Source organism: Panthera leo, chromosome B2 (assembly GCF_018350215.1).
Source record: "Panthera leo isolate Ple1 chromosome B2, P.leo_Ple1_pat1.1, whole genome shotgun sequence".
Taxonomy (NCBI): domain Eukaryota; kingdom Metazoa; phylum Chordata; class Mammalia; order Carnivora; family Felidae; genus Panthera; species Panthera leo.
Window position 1 is genome coordinate 15,825 of NC_056683.1, and position 12,004 is coordinate 27,828.

Genomic DNA, 12,004 nt, shown 5'->3' on the forward strand with positions numbered 1-12,004 from the left:
AATGTGGAGAACAGGTTTAGTTGCCCAGGCACCTTCAGTGTCTCAGCTGAGTGACCAGGGCCTTCCACATTGCAAAAATGCCCATGATGGCCAACAGAGAGAGCTCGAGCACCGCAGACCCGGAGAGGCGGGTTTCTCTGCCCAGGCAGTGATGGCCAGCAGAGGGCGCAACATCGGCTTTTCTGACCCAGGGCACCTGAGAGCAGGAAGGGCTTTGATTGCTCCCAGAGTACTCAGGGCCTCTGCCGCTGCCTCAGTACAGAGAGCAGAGCTGCATTTCCAGCAGGTTGTGCCGCCCGCCCCAGGGGAGATCTTGGGAGCTTTGTAGCAACTTGGCATCTCCTGAGTCGCCAGAGAGAACTTGTCTTATTGTACTGAGTGCTGAGGAGTGGGCGCTGGGTGGCTTCCCTGGGCAAGCTGGTTGCTGAGCTGCACAGGCCCTTGCGTTTTCTGGGCTGTTCCCGTGTTTCATTCCTCCCCTTCCCGGACAGTATTTGAACAAGACATATTTTACTAAAGGTCTCGTGGATTGCGGAGTCCCACGACATCACCTCATCGATGCAGTCGATGGTTTGTTCCAGATTCAGGCTTGTTTCCGGGAAGAAACCCTGACAGAAATTCAGAAGAACGGGAGCTGCATTCCGTTAGGACATGAATACATGAAATGCTCGTCTTGGGAACCCCTAGAAGATTGAGCTGGGACCCACTTTCCGAGTCCTGCTAGAACCAGTGACCGAGGTAAGGGCACAAACTGTCCCCCACATCATACATGCCTTTTAAAAAGTTTCATGGTTATTTTTCCAACCTAATTAAGTGATTGCAAACTACAGAAAACCTGGTAGGTACCTGTCATTAACGTACGTTATCTTGAATTTAAATTGCAGTGAGTAAAGATACAGTGTAGTATTAGTTTCAGGTGTAAAATATAGAGCACCCCTTCCACACGTCATCCGGTGCTCATCCCAGGTGTACTTCTTAATCCCCAGCAGCTGTTTCACCCATTCCCCACCTTGCTCTGGAAGCCCTGTTTGTTTCCTAGTTAAGAGTCTGTTTGTCACTGTCTCCTTCCCGCCCCCCCCCCCCCGCTTTGTTTTGTTTTATTTCCATGTGTTAGTGAAATCATCTGGTATTTGTCTTTGTCTGAAAAGCTTATTTCACCCAGGGTAACATTCTCTTGCTCCATCCAGCTCATGGCAAATGGCAAGATTTCATGTTTTTACGGCCTAGTAATATTACATTCCATATACCACATCTCAATTTATTCATCAGTTGATGGATGCTTGGATAGTTTCTGTAATTTGGCTGTTGTAGGAAATGCTGCTGTAAACATCATGGTGCATGTATCCCTTTGAAGATTTTGTATTCTTTGTGGAAATACCTTGTAGTGAAATTGCTGGATCGTAAGGTACTTCCATTTCCAGTTTTTTGTTTTTTTTTTTTTTTTTTGAGAAATCTCCATAATGTTTTCCATACTGGCTGCACCAGTTTGCATTCTTACCCACAGTGCAAGAGGGTTATTCTTTCCCCACATCCTTGGCAACACCTGCTGTTTCATCCTTCATTGATTTTCGTCATTGTGACAGATGTGATGTGTTATCTCATTGTACTTTTGAATTGTATTTCCCTGAAGATCAGTATTGTTGAGTATTTTTTCATGTGTCTCTTGGCCAGGTATATGTCTTCCTTCGGAAAATGTCCATTTTTGTCTTCTGCCCTTTTTTAATCAGATTTCTCATTTTTTGGGTGCTGTATAACTGTATATATTTTGGGCACTAACCCTTTATCTGATGTCGTTTGCAAATATCATTCTGTAGGTGTTTTAGTTTTGTTGATTATTTCCTAGGTGATGGAAGGTTTTAATTTTTATGAAGTCTCATTATTTTTGCTTGTGTTTCCCTTACCTCTAGAGATATATCTACAAAGACGTTTGTACAGGCAATGTCAAATAAGATACTACCCGTGTTATCCTCTGGGATTTTTATGGTTTCAGGTTTCACATATAGGTCTTTATCCATGTTGGATTTATTTTTGTGTATGTTGTAAGAAAGTGGTCCATTGTTGTTTTTGTTTTGTTTTGCAGGATGCTGTCCAGTTTTTCCAAAACCATATGTTGAGGAGCCTTTTTTTAAGTTTATTTACTTATTTTTGATAGAGAGAGAGAGCATGAAGAAGAGGGGCAGAGAGAAATGGAGACAGAGAATCCCACGCATGCTCTGCACTGCCCTGAGATCATAACCTGAGCTGAATTCACAATCACACGCTTTGTTGACTGAGCCACCCCTGTGTCCCAAGACTTTTTTTCCATTGGATGTTCTTTCCTGCTTTGTTGAGAATTAATTGACCATATAGGTGTGAGTTCATTTCTGCATTTCTATTCTATTGATCTATGCCTCTGTGTGGTGTTGTTGTGGTGGTTGTTGTTGTTGTTGTTTTGCCAGTTCCATACTGTTTTGATCAGTATAGCTTTGTAATATAACCTAAAGTCTGGAATTGTGATGTCTCCAGCTTTGCTTTTCTTCTTCAAGTTTCTTTTTTTGCTGTATGGGGACTTTTGTTATTCCATACAAATTTTGAGATTATTTGTTCTTGTTCTGTCACAAATGTTTTTGTTAGTGTGATAGGGATTTCATTATATGTGTAGATTGTTTTGAGGAGTGTAGACATTTTAACAGTATTTTGTGCTTCCCATCCATGAACATGAAATGTATGTCCATTTCTTTGTGTCTTCTTCCATTTATTTCATCAGTGTTTCATAGACTTTAGAGTACAGGTCTTTCAACTCTTTGGTTAGGTTTATTCCTGGTTTCTTGTGGCATTTGTGAGCCTGTCAATGGGATTGATCCCTTACTTTCTCTCTGTGTTAATTCATGATTTGTGTTAGAAATGCAATACATCTATGTAGCTTGATTTCTGTATATTGTGACTTGTGGAATTCATATATCAATTCTAGCAAGTTTTAAGGGAATCTTTCATGCTTTTTATAGAACACATCATGTCAGTTCCAAATAGCGAAAGTGCTACTTCTTCCTTGCCGATTTGGATGCCTCTTATTTCTTTTTGTTGTCTGAGTGCTGTGGTTAGGGTTTCCCGTACTATGTGGAATAACAGTGGTGAGAGGGGTCATCCCTGTTTTGTCCCTGACCTTGGAGGAAAAATTTTCAATTTTTCCCCATTGAGGTGAGATGAGCTGTGGGTTTTTCCTAGATGACCTTTTTTATGTGCAGGTAGGTTGAGTCTCAATGTACTTTGCTGAGGGGTTTTATCATGAATGGATGTGACATTTTGTCAAATAGTTTTCCTGCATCTGTTGAAAGCATCGTATTGTTCTTATCCTTTCTTCTATTACTGTGGTGCATCATGTTGATTGATCTGTGAATGTGGAACCACCCTTGCAGCCCAGGAATATATCCCACTTGATTATGGTAAATGATTCTATTAATGTATTGTTGACTTTAATTTGAAGGTATTTTAATAAGAATTTCTGCATACATAGTCATCAGCCTATCGGGCTGCAGTTTTATTTAAACATTTTTTAAACATTTTTTAAATGTTTATTTCTTTCCTTTGAGTACATAAAAGTGAGGGAGGGGCTCAGAGATAGGGAGAGAGAGAATCCTGGCCATGCCCTACACTGTCATGGCAGGGTCCAACATGGGACTCAAACCCACGCACCGCAAGATAATGTCCTAATCCGAAATTAAGAGTTGAACAGTAAACAGCCCGAGTCACACAGGCGCCCCACCAGTTTTCGGTTTTAGTGGAGGCTTTATCTGGTTTTGGTATCAGGGTAATGATGGCCTCATAAGATGAATTTATAAGTTTTCCTTCTTTTTTATTTTTCGTAATAATTCGAGGAGAATACATATTACCTCTTTCTTAAATGGATGGTAGAATTCATCAGTTAAACCATCTGGCCCAGAACTCTTGTGTTGGGGGGAGATTTTTTTATTACTGATTTGATTTCTTTCTGTTTTCAGATTTTATGTATCTTCCTGTTTCAGTTTTGGTAGTTTGTGTGTTTATAGGAATTTGTCCATTTTTCTCAGAGTTTCCAATTTGTTGCATATAGTTGTTCATAATATTAACTTCTAACTGTATTTTTGTGGTGTGGACTGTTATTTCTCCTTTCTTATTTGTGATTTTATTTATTTGAGTCCTTTCTCTCTTCTTACTGAAAAGTCTGCCTAGAAGTTTTCATGTTGATTACTGTTTTCAAAGAACCAGCCCCTGGTTTCATTGATTTTGTCTAGTGTCTTTTTGGTTTGAATATCCCTTATTTCCCTGTGAATCTCTATTACTTCCTTCCTTCTGCTGTTCTTCTTCTGATATGTGACCTAGAATATGATCAATTCTGGAGAATGTCCCATGTGCGCTTGAAAAGAATATGTACTCTGCCATTTTAGTATGGAGTGTTCTCAATATATCTGTTAAACCCATCAGGTCCAGTGTGTCATTCAAAGCCATTGTTTCCTTGTTGATTTTCTGTTTACAGCTTCTGTCCATTGATGTGAGTGATGTGCTAAAGTCCTCTACTATCGTTATATTATAAAAAATGAGTTCCTTTATGGTGGTTGTTAAATATTTTATATACTTAGTGATCGCATGTTGGGTGCATCAAAATTTACAATCATTGGATCTTCTTGTTTCATTGTCCCCTTTAGTATGAGATAGCGTCCGTCTTCATCTCTTGTTATGGCTTTATTTATTTATTTATTTATTTATTTACTTACTTATTCATTTATTTATTTTAATTTAAGTCATAGTTGACATACAGTGCATTCTCGGATTCGGGAGAAGAATTTGGTGATTCATCCCTTACATACAATACCCAGTGCTCATCACAACAAGTGCTCTCCTTAATACTCATCTGACATCTAGCCCAGCGCTGACCCATTTCCCTCCATCAACCTTCGTTTTTTTTCTCTAACATTAAGAGACTCATGTGGTTTGTTACCACTCTTCTCGTTTCCTTCCCCCTTCCCATGTTTTCATCTGTTTTGTTTCTTCAATTCCACATGAGTGAAATCCTATATTTGTCTTTCTCTGATTGACATATTTCACTTAGCATAATACATTCTAGCTCCATCCACATCATTGCAAATGGCAAGATTTCATTCTTCTTGAAGTTGAGTTATATTTCTTTGTATATACATATGTTTGTATATATGAACGTACACTTATGTACATATATATATGCATATACACACACACACACACACACACACACACACACACACACCACTTCTTTATACCTTCATCAGTTGATGGATACTTGGGCTTTCTCTGTAGTTTGGCTACTGTTGATAATGCTGCTATAAATACTGGGTTCATGAAATGTCACTATTAGGTATTTACCCAAAGTGTACCAAAATAGAGTCTCGGTTTTAAAGGTTATTTTGCCTGATATAAGTATTGCTACTGGCTTTCTTTTGACATTATTGGCATAATAAATGTTTCTTTATTCCCTCACTTTAAATCTGAAGGTGACTTAAGTCCAAATAAATCTTTGTAGACAGCATCTAGATAGGTGTTGTTTTTTGTTTGTTTTGTCCATTCTGACGCCCTATCCAATGTCTTATGATTGGAGCATTTAGTCCATGTACATTTAGAGTGGTTATTAATAGGTATATATTTAGTGCCATTCTACTAGTTGTTTTGCCATTGTTTCTTGGTGTTTTCTCTGATCCTTTCTTGTCTGTAACACTTTTAGTCCTAGATTTCCACTCAAAGAGCCCGATTTAAATATTCTTTTCTTTTGACTGGTAGTACATTTCTTTACTTCTTTTTAATATCTCTCTTTTTTTTTAATTTAAGCTCAAGTTAGTTACTTTATAGTGGAATACTGTTTCAGCAGTAGAATTTAGTGATCCATCAAGTACAAAATATACCCAATACTCATCCCAAGTGCGCCCGTAATGCCCATCACCCATTTAGCCCATACCCCTATTCAATAACCCTCCTGGAACCCTGAGTTTCTTCTCTGTATTTAAGAGTCTCTTATCGTTTGACTCTCTCTCTGTTTGTATCTTATTTTTGCTTTCCTTTCACTACGTTCATCAGTTGTATTAAATTCCACAGATGAGAGAAATCATATGATGTGTGTCTTTCTCTGACATATTTTGCTTAGCATAATCAAGTCAGGTTCCATCCATGTTGTTTCAAAGAGCAAGATTTCATTCTTTTTGATCGCCGAGTAATATTCCATTGTATGAATATACCACATCTTCTTTATCCATTCATCTGTCAATGGTCATTTGGGCTCTTTGCATAATTTAGCTATTGTTGATAATGTTGCTATAAACATTGCAGTGCATGTGCCACTTCGACTCAGCGTTAGTGTATCCTTTGGATAAACACGTGGTAGTGCAATTGCTGGGGCCTAGTGTAGTTCTATTTTTAGTTTTTCTGACAAATCTCCATACTATTTCCAGAGTGGCTACACCACTTTGCATTTCCACCAGCATTTCAAAAGCGTTCCCTTTCTCTGCATCCTTGCCAAATCTGTCTTTTTCGGAGATGTTAATTTTAGCCATTCTGATAGGTGTGAGGGGATATCTCATTGTGGTTTCGATTTGTATTTCAGTGATGACGAGTGAGATTGAGCATCTTTTCATGTGTGACCAATCTGAATGTCATCTTTCTTAAAGTGTCTCTTCACGTCTTTTGCCCATTTCTTCACTGGATTATTTGGTTTTTGGGTGTTGAGTGTGATGATTTTTTATAGATTTTGGATACTAACCCTTTATCTGATATGTCACCTGCAAATATCTTCTCCCATTTCATTCAGTGGCCTTTCAGTTTTGCTGATTGTGTCCTCTGCTGTGCAGATGCTTTTTATCTTGAGGTCCCAATAGTTCATTTTGGTTTTTATTGCCCTTGCTTTGGAGACATGACAAGCAAGAAGTTGTTGTGGCCAGTATCAAGGAGGTAGATTGCCTGTTTTCTCCTCTAGGATTTTGATGGTCCCTTTCTTACATTTATATCTTTCATCCATTTTGAGGTGTGTGTGTGTGTGTGTGTGTGTGTGTGTGTGTGTGTGTGGTTTAAGAACATAGTCCAGGTCCAATCTTCTCACTGTCCAGTTTTCCCAGTACCATTTGCTGAAGAGACTTTTGTTTTTCCATTGGATACTCTTTCCAGTGTTATCAAAGATTACTCGGCCATATGTTTGAGGGTCCATTTATGGGTTCCCTATTCCATTCCATTGATGTCTGTGTCCGTTTTTGTGCCCGTACCATACTGTCTTGATGATTGCGGTTTTCTAATACACCATAAAGTCCAGATTTTAATGTCTCCAGCTTTGTTTTCTTTTTCAACATGACTTTGGCGATTTGGGGTCTTTTCTGGCTCCCTACAAATTTTAGGGTTGTTTGTTCTAGTTCTGTGAGAAATGCTGTTGTTATTTTGATAGGGATTGCATTGAATGTGTCGATTGCTTTGGGTGGTATTGACATTTTAATAATATTTGTTCTTCTCATCCATGAGCATGGAATGTTTTTCCATTTCTTTGTGTTTCTTCCATTTCTTTCATAGATGTTGTATGGTTTGTTCCTTTATTTTTTTAATGTTTGTTTATTTTTGAGAGAGAGAGAGAGAGAGAGAGCACATGAGCAGGGGAGGGGCAGAAAGAGAGAGAGAGAGGGAGACACAGACTCTGAAGCAGGCTCCAGACTCCGAGCTGTCAGCACAGTGCCCATCACGGGACTCAGACCCACAAATGAGGGATCATGTCCTGAACCGAAGTTGGCACTTAACCGACTGAGCCACCCAGGCGCCCCTCTATTGTTTTAAGTGTACTGATCTTTTACCTCTTTGGTTATGTTTACCCCTGGGTATTTGATGGTTTTCAGTGCAGTTGTAAAGTACATCAATCCTTGATTTCTCTCTGCTGACTCATTATTGGTGTATAGAAATGCAGTCAACTTCTGTATATTGATTTTATATCCTGAGACTTTCCTGAATTCCAGTATCAGTCCTAACAGTTTTTCCATGGAGTCTTTTGGATTTCCTTGGAAAGTATCATGTCTGCGAAGAGGGAAAGTTTGACCCTCCTTGCCAATTTGGACGCCTTGTATTTCTTTTTGTTGTCTGCTTGCTGAGGTTAGGACTTCCAACAGTTTGTGGAATAATAGTGGTGAGAGTGGACATCCCAGTCGTGTTCCTGACCTTAGGGGGAAAGCTCTCAGTTTTTCCTCAATGAAGATGATATTAGCTGTGGGACTTTTGTATCTGGACATACTGATATTCAGACAAGATCTTTCTATCCTTCCTTTCATGAGTACTTTTTTTTTCATCAAGAAAGGATGCTGCATTGTGTCAAATGCTCTTTCTGCATCTATTGAGAGGATCATATGGTTGTTATCCTTTCTTTTATCAATGTGATGTATCACATCAGTTGATTTGCAGATATTGAATTGGTGGTGCATCCCAGGAATAAATCCAATTCATTGTGGTGAATAATTATTTGTATGTATTGTTGGATCCGGTTCACTACTTTTTGTTGAGAATTTTTGCATCCAGGTTCATCAGGGAAATTGGTCTGTAGTTTTCTTTTCTGGTGGGGTCTTTGTCCAGTTTGGACTCAAGGCCAAGCTGGCCTCATAGAATGAGTTTGGAAGTGTTCCTTCCATTTCTCTGGCCATGACCTTATCTTTTTCTTTCATTTGGGATGCATTCCTCTTGTCTTGGCATTTTGGCTGAGTATTTGCCTTCTCTGTGTTACAAAAGCTCATTATGTTAGCTGCCTGTGAGATGAATGGCTTTATGAAAAGGAGGTCATCTAGTGTCCAGGGCCTGACCATCAGGGAGTGTCTGTGGTGTGTGTTGCATACACTGTTTTGTGTTCTGGCTGCACTGTCCTTCAGGCCAGTTGTATGGACAATGTATGGTCCTTGGCCAGAATGTGCTGAGTTTTATCTAGGTCAGCTCCGATCTGCTTCTTAAATGAGACTTGAAATGACTGCCACTCGAAGTGAAGCTCTGCAGAACTGTCTGGTCAAGAGAGGTGATGTGGTCATGGGCTTCCGCTGGTCTCCTGGGGAAGGGGACACCTCCATTGGGACTGAAGCAAGCCTGATTGACCTAGAAGGCCAGTCTCACCAGAGCACAGGAATGTGGGGTTGATGTAAGCATGTTAGGCAGCCAGTGTGGGGATGACATTGTTTCCAGCAGATGGCTCTGTGTTTATGCTGTGGGGAAGAGGAGGAAAATGGTCCCACACACCTCCTCTGTCCTAGCTCCTTTGTCCCCTTGTTGTGAACACTGCCTCTCAGGGATGCTCTCCATGATGAGTGTATAATCGCCCCACTGCGTGCACCAGGCGATGTACAGGTCACTGTTTCCATACCATCTGCCTGTAAGTAGTTTGCTGCCTTCTCTCAAGGATTAGGCCAGTGCCCTCAGGGCTGTATCCCAGCCAAGCCTGCTAACCTTTGAAACTCCACATTCTCGGGGTCTGGATCGCTTGGTTAAGTGTCCGAGTCTTGATCCTGGCTCAGATCATGACCTCGTGGTCATGGGCTTCTCTCTCTCCCTCTATTCCTGCCCCTCCCTTGCATGTGCTCTCTTTCTCTCTCTCTCTCTCAAAATAAATAAACTTAAAACAAATTTAGTGGCATGGAATACCTTATTTAGGCGAGATTTCCTCCCTGAGGGAATGGCGGGGGTCTGTCAGTTAAATTTCCAGCAATGACTAGGAATTTCATTGCTGACTGGTTAAAGGTTACATTCCTACAGGAATGAATTTAGGGATAGTGACATGAGGCCTTAACGTAAGTAACTCCATGATGGTCCTGTGAGTTTTCTTTACATTCCAAACCCATATTTTTGCACATCAATTTTTTTTATTAAAAACATAACCCTAAATAATATTTTAGCCATCTACTGCCAGCCCGATGATCATATCCTGTAAAACTGTGACCATCTCCTAATCATAGATGAAGATCAACTCTGTGGCTCTAAGATTTTTGTGACTCTAAATTACATTGATGTATGTTACTTAGATCTTTGTGAGTCTAGGTTACTGCTGGCCTCCTGAAATCTTTGACCCAGGGACACCCAGCCAGGTTTCTGAGCCATCACTTAGGCACAGAAGCACCCTTTCCAAGTCACCTCTTCCTAAAGTGTGTCTTTCCCTCTGGTACTTCTGGGTCTTACCCTTTTGCAGATCACATGCTGTGATGGACATCCCCTCATGAAAACCTGTCAAAGTGGACGAGAGAAACCTGCTTGCCTGTGACTGCCACTTCATGGTCACATATTTTCCTTCTGAAACCCCTTGAACACCCTATCATTCTTCCAGACTTTGAACATCTCTTTGATTTGGAAATATTTCATTCTCTTGTATTCCTGCTAAAAATATGCGTGAAAATATTAAAGCAAGGATTCTTTACAATAAGTGAGCCAGTCACAATGATCCATCTGGCCGTGTGTACGTATGTTTTCTTTTTTGGACACTCTTCAGGCATGATGTGAAGTACATCCTGTAAAATCTGAGTATCATTCATTATCTAGGATAACCGCCTTTATGGAAAGCCATTTAATGACATGTTCATTCAAGATCCGAAAAACACTTAATTTACATACCACATAATACAGTGGTGTATACATACGTTATTATCTTAAAATATGTAAAGTGGATGTTTCTATGAAGTGTATATCATGCATTCAGTTTTCTGTACCATGAATGCTATTATTTACACAATAGTAAGAACAACAAGACTAGGTACATGGCCATCACTAGTAACTAATACTAGAACTAGTCATATAATATTAGGTGTTGAAAACATAAAACCATGATTACTAATAATATTTTCAATCGTGGTGGGCTTCTAGTTACCAGAAAAATTGGGAAGATATTATTGAGTCTCCACATACATCAGAGTGTTTTCTGACTATTGATGTCCTCTAAGTCGATACATGATCACAATCAATATCCCAAAGAGATATGGTAGTATTAACTAACTTTATATTTGTATTCAGATTGCTTCAGTTTTAACCTCTTCTGTCCCAGACTCATCCCAGCTGGCACATTACAGTCATCCTGTCTCCTTCGGCTCCACTTGGCCATGACAATTTTTAGATTTTTCCATATTTTTCATGATCTGCAAAGTTTTGAGGGTACGTTTTTAGAATGTATTTTGTAGAATGATCTTTGGTTGGGATATGTCTAACGTTTGTTCAAATGCTTAGGCTGACTACTGTGTTTTGGAGCAGAAGATCCAGAGGCATAGTTCCATCCATAATTATCACTTCACATAAAGGTTGTTTACTCTGAAGATTTGGGTCTTTTGTGGTTCTGTACAAATTTTAGGACTGTTCTAGTTCTATGAAAAATGTTGTTGCTATTTTGATGGCGATTGCATTAATTGTGTCAGTTGCTTTGGGAAGTATAGACATTTCCATGAAATTTGTACTTCCGATCCATGAGTATGGAATATCCTTCCACTTTTTTGTGTCATCTTGTATTTCTTTCATCACTTTTTTATAATTTTCAGAGTATAGGTCGCTCACCACCTTGGATAGATTTATTCATAGATACCTTATTATTTGGTGTACAACTGTAAATGGGACTGTTTTCTTAATTTCTCTCTCTACTGATTCGTTATTGTCTAGAAATGCAACAGATTTCTGTACAATGATTTTGTATCCGGTGACATTGCTGTATTCATTTATCACTTCTAGCAGTTATTGGGTGGACTCTTTGGGGTTTTCTATATATAGTGTCATGTAATCGGCAAAGTGTGAAAGATTCACTTCTTCCAGATTTGGATTAGTTTTTCTTTTCTTTTCTTCTTTTCTTTTCTTTTGTCTTTTCTTTTCTTTTTTTTTTTCTTTTCTTTTCTTTTACTTTAATTTACGTTGTTTTGTTTCATTTCGTTTTGTTTAGTTTCATTTCATTTGATTTATCTGCTGGCTGTAGCTTGGACTTCCAGTGCTATGTTTATTAAAAGTGGTAAGAGTAAACATCCTTGTGTTTTCCCTGACCTTATAGGAAAAGCTCTCA

At 39.2% G+C, this 12,004-nt stretch overlaps 1 long non-coding RNA gene across 1 annotated transcript in view; it reads left to right on the forward strand.

Annotated features, from left to right (window-relative positions):
• Window positions 1–375: 375 nt before the first annotated feature.
• The window catches only part of LOC122219308, a 29,811-nt gene continuing 18,182 nt past the window's right edge, over window positions 376–12,004 (forward strand). Inside the window, exon 1 of the long non-coding RNA XR_006202336.1 lies at window positions 376–738. This is a non-coding gene — a long non-coding RNA (uncharacterized LOC122219308). The remainder of the gene's footprint in view (window positions 739–12,004) is intronic.